This window comes from Glycine max, chromosome 13 (assembly GCF_000004515.6).
Source record: "Glycine max cultivar Williams 82 chromosome 13, Glycine_max_v4.0, whole genome shotgun sequence".
In the NCBI taxonomy this organism is placed as follows: domain Eukaryota; kingdom Viridiplantae; phylum Streptophyta; class Magnoliopsida; order Fabales; family Fabaceae; genus Glycine; species Glycine max.
In genome coordinates, this window is record NC_038249.2 from 4,957,490 (window position 1) to 4,962,534 (window position 5,045).

Here is a 5,045-nt window from a genome sequence, read left to right on the forward strand (position 1 = left end):
GTAGGACTGAGTCAATCTCATGGTCTGGAATGCATCTCCTAAGAACCTAGTCACTGCACAACTTCCACAAATAGGGGTCATCCCAAATATAATGCTTAGCATTGCTCTTAACTTTATCATTTTGAGCTTTAGATGCTAAGGGAGGAAAAACAGAAGCAACCAAATAATTCATAATATTAACAAACCAGGGAGTGGGGAAGGAATCACAAATTCTATACAGAATGTACAAATGGTTATATGAAAAATCATCCTGAATGGGTGAGTTCTCAGACGCACGCTCAATCCTACTCAGGTGGTCAGCCACGAGGTTTTGTGCACCACTCCGATCACGGATCTCCAAATCAAACTCTTGGAGCCAAAGCATCCACCTGATCAATCTAGGCTTTGATTCAGCCTTCTTCAATAGGTACTTCAGAGCTGCATGGTCAGTATAAACAATAACATGAGTACCAAGTAAATATGAACGAAATTTCTCAAGAACAAAAACTATCGCTAATAGCTTCTTCTCTGTGGTAGTGTAATTTTCTTGAGCAGCATCCACAGTTCTGGAAGCGTAGTAGATCACCCGAGGCAGCTTATCAATCTTTTGAGCAAGGACAGCCCCCAATGCGTAATTGGATGCATCGCACATTAGCTTAAATGTGGTTGTCCAATCAGGTGCCTGAATGATAGGGGTGGTAGTCACCGTACGCTTGAGGCAATCAAAAGCCTCTTTGCATTGGTCATCAAAATCAAACTCCACCTCCTTTTACAGCAGATTGGATAGTGGAAGGGCTACTTTGCTAAAATCCTTGATAAAGCGCCTATAAAACCCTGTATGACCAAGAAAAGAACGAACCTCTCGCGTGCAAGAGGGGTAAGGCAATTGTGAAATAACATCTATTTTTGCAGAGTCTACCTCTATGCCCCTACTGGAAATGATATGCCCTAAAACTATACCTTGTTCTACCATGAAGTGACATTTTTCAAAATTCAGCACAAGGTTAGTTTCAATGCATCTACTAAGTCTATCCAGACTATCTAAACATGTATTAAAAGAGGATCCATAAACAGTAAAATCATCCATAAACACCTCTATGTAGCTCTCTAAAAAGTCACTGAAAATTCTAAGCATACACCGCTGGAAGGTGCTAGGGGCGTTGCATGGGCCAAAGGGCATCCTCCTATAGGCAAAAGTGCCAAAGGGATAGGTGAATGTGGTCTGTTCTTGATCCTCAGGAGCAATATGAATTTGTAAATAACCAGAAAAACCATCAAGAAAACAGTAATGAGACTTACCTGCCAAGCGCTCAAGCATTTGATCAATGAATGGTAGGGGAAAATGATCTTTTTTGGTTACCTAGTTCAGCCTCCTATAATCAATGCAGACTTGCCAACTGTTCTGCACTCTTGTGGGGATAAGCTCATCCCTCTCATTCTTGATCGCTGTGAGGCCTGTCTTCTTAGGAACCACTTGGACTGGACTCACCCACTGGCTGTCAGAAATGGGGTAGATGATTCCAGCTTGTAAGAGCTTGGTCACTTCCTTTTTCACCACATCTAGAATGACGGGGTTGAGTCGCCGCTGTGGCTACCTCACTAGCTTAGCTCCATCCTCTAAAAGTATCCTATGCATGCAGGTAGATGGGCTAATACCAAGAATGTCTGCTAAAGTCCATCCAATGGCCTTCTTGTGCTTCTTGAGCACTAGCAACAACTTCTCCTTTTGCTCAGCATCAAGGGAGGCAGAGATGATCACTTGAAATTTTTCCTTGTCCTCTAAGTAAGCATATTTGAGGGTTGCTGGTAAGGGCTTCAACTCTGGTGTGGGTGGTGGCTGAACAGTGGGAGGAACCAGGGTAGAAGAAGAAGAAGGTTCCTCAACCTGTACCTCATAAAGCAAGTCAGAAGTATATGTACTTCTTGCAACATGGTTAGTGCATTTTGACTCTAAAAAATCAACATCAAGAGGTACAACACCCAGAAAATCAGAACCAGACTCAAATTCAAATTCACTCTCAGCATAAAAATCAGATACAGGATCAAATTCAAACTCAGATTCATATTCAATGCATAAGGAATGACAAGTATGCAGATCAGATAAAAATGGATGTTTCCTACCATGAAGAACAGAATCAAAATCAAACATATAATCATCAACAATCTAATCAATTATCTCAGCATGAAAAACAGAATGATCCTCAGATGGATGTTTAATGGCATTAAGAATGTTAAAATGAACAACAATATCACCAAATTCCATACACAATATGCCATCATAAACATCTATCTTGGTTCGGGCTGTTTTCATAAATGGCCTGCCTAAAATAATTGGAACTGAACCATGGGAAAATCCCTCTTCCATATTAAGAACATAATAATCAACAGGAAAAATAAGTTCACCAACCCGAACCAGCACATCCTCTATGAAACCTGCGGGGTAAGCAACACTTTTATTTGCCAAATGAATCACCACATCTGTAGATTGCAAAGGTCCAAGAGATAAAGAATTGAAAATGGACAGAGGCATGACACTAACTGATACTCCTAGATCTAGCATGACATTCTCAAATTTATTGTTCCCAATAATGCAAGGTATACAAAAAGTACCTGGGTCCTTACATTTCTCAGGAATATGAGGAACAAATTTACCTATCAATGCTGACACATTTCTGCCCATGCTAATCCTTTCATAGCCTTTGAGCTTCCTTTTGTGGGTGCACAACTCCTTTAGAAACTTGGCATATCTTGGAATATGCTTGATGGCATCTAGTAGAGGTATGTTCACCTTTACTTTCCTGAAGGTCTCCAAGATCTCATTTTCCACTTCTTCCATTTTTTTGTTGGGAATTGCTCTATGTGGAAATGGAAGAGGGATAGGAGGCTGTTGCAAGTCAGAGCTACTAGAAGAAGGTCCATCTACATGAAAATTTTTGTTAGTTCCCTGATCAGGAAGCTTCTTCTTTTGTACAACTATCTCATCTTCTTTTTCAGGTTTAGAATGAAGCTTGACAGGTTCAGGTGCAGGTGTTGCTACTGGTGGAGGCACTTGAATTTGGTTGTCAGACCTCAAGGTGATGACACTCACATTTTTCGGATTCTGCACAGTTTGTGAAGGCAATTTGTCAGAATTTTGGGACTGAGCTTAGTTTAACTGAGTAGCCATCTGCCCCATTTGATTTGTCAGACTCTGAATGGAGGCTCTTGTCTCTTGCTGAAATTACATATTCTGGATGGTCATTTGCCTCACTAACTCTTCTAAGGAAGGTTGAGGAGGAGCCTCAGTTGCTTGTTGTCTTTGTTGTGACTGTTGCTGCTGTTGCTGCATTGGAGGAGGAACATATGGCTTGCTTGGACTAGCAACATTCTGGAAAGGAGGGACATGCTGTTGTTGTTGTGGAGGACTTGTCCATCTTAGATTTGGATGATTCCTCCAACCTGGATTGTATCTGTTGCTTGAAAGGTCATAATTATTCTATTGTTGTTGGTTTTGCTGCTGAGGAGGTCTATTATAAATGTTTGCAACATAAGCTTCAGGTTGCTCATTGACTCCAGATTGCTGCAAAGAAGGACAAAGATCTGTATGGTGATATGCAGAAGAACATAAACCACAGACTCTTGCAATAGGTGCAGATTTCTTATTCATGGCAAGCTGAGTTACTAGGTTGACCAAGGCATCAAGTTTTCCCTCAAGCTTTTTATTTTCAATAGATGAAGATGAATCCGTGGCCACCTCATGGACTCCTCTAAGGACAATAACATCATTTCTTGCACTGAATTGTTGGGAGTTGGAAGCCATCTTCTCAATCAAATTCCTAGCCTCAGCAAGGGTCATATCACCAATAGCTCCACCACTGGAAGCATCAATCATACTCCTCTCCATGTTGCTAAGTCCCTCATAGAAATATTGAAGAAGGAGTTGCTCAGAAATCTGGTGGTGAGGATAGCTTGCACACAATTTCTTGAATCTTTCCCAGTACTCATACAAGCTCTCTCCACTAAGTTGCATGATGCCTGAAATGTCTTTTCTGATGGCAGTGGTCCTAGATGCAAGGAAGAATTTCTCCAAGAACACCCTCTTAAGGTCATCCCAGCTGAAAATGGACCTGGGAGCAAGGTAGTATAGCCAATCTTTTGCCACTCCCTCCAGAGAATGAGAAAAAGTCTTTAGAAACATATGATCTTCTTGGACATCAGGGGGCTTCATGGTGGAACAAACAATATGGAACTCCTTAAGATACTTATGAGGATCTTCACCTGCAAGACCATGAAACTTGGGCAGCAAATGTATTAGTCCAGTCTTGAGAACATATGGAACACCCTCATCAGGATATTGAATGCATAAGCTTTCATAAGTGAAATCAGGTGCAGCCATCTCCCTAAGAGTCCTCTCACGAGGTGGAGGTTGAGCCATGTTCTCAGTATGAAAATTAGTAGTTGAATGCTCAAAATCTGAATATTCAGAATCACCAGCAACAGAATGCTCAAAATGATTAGGATGCTCAAAATGCACAAAATGACCAGGATGCACACTATGCCTAACTAATCTATGAAAGGTTCTGTCTATTTCAGGATCAAATGGGAGGGTTAAAACTACAACAATAGTCAAATAATATCCAAATGAGCTGAAATTTTGTGAGCAACACCCTAAAATCATGAAAAGATAGCACAAAAAATTTCAAACAAAAATTCAAAGTCTAACTATGAAAACTACTTAAGCAAAGTTTATAAAAATAGGACAATAATGCTTGAAAAAAAAAACTTAGTAAACAACTGATTTTTTGAGTTTGGGAGACCCCAATTAGCCGGTTACCACAATATGGGAAATTTTTTTCTACCCCAAATGCATATATAATAATAGTCATTCTGATACTTGGAGCAAAAATTATGGCCGTTTTAATTTGCTAAAAACCAGTTCCCAAAATTTTTGTCTCTCTCAAATTCAACCACACCAAGTGCTCCTGGTATTTTTCACACAAAATATGGATCAAAAGAAACTACCACACAAAAAATCAGCCAAAAATAACAACTCTAACCATTAAACAAAAATCGCTAATTAAATTGCA

General features: G+C 40.1%; 1 non-coding gene across 1 annotated transcript; it reads left to right on the top strand.

Annotated features, from left to right (window-relative positions):
- The first annotated feature begins 3,908 nt into the window (after positions 1-3,908).
- LOC112998935 (small nucleolar RNA R71) lies at positions 3,909-4,015 on the top strand. The gene has a single exon (XR_003264114.1). It is a non-coding gene; the product is annotated as a small nucleolar RNA R71 (small nucleolar RNA).
- Positions 4,016-5,045: the final 1,030 nt, after the last annotated feature.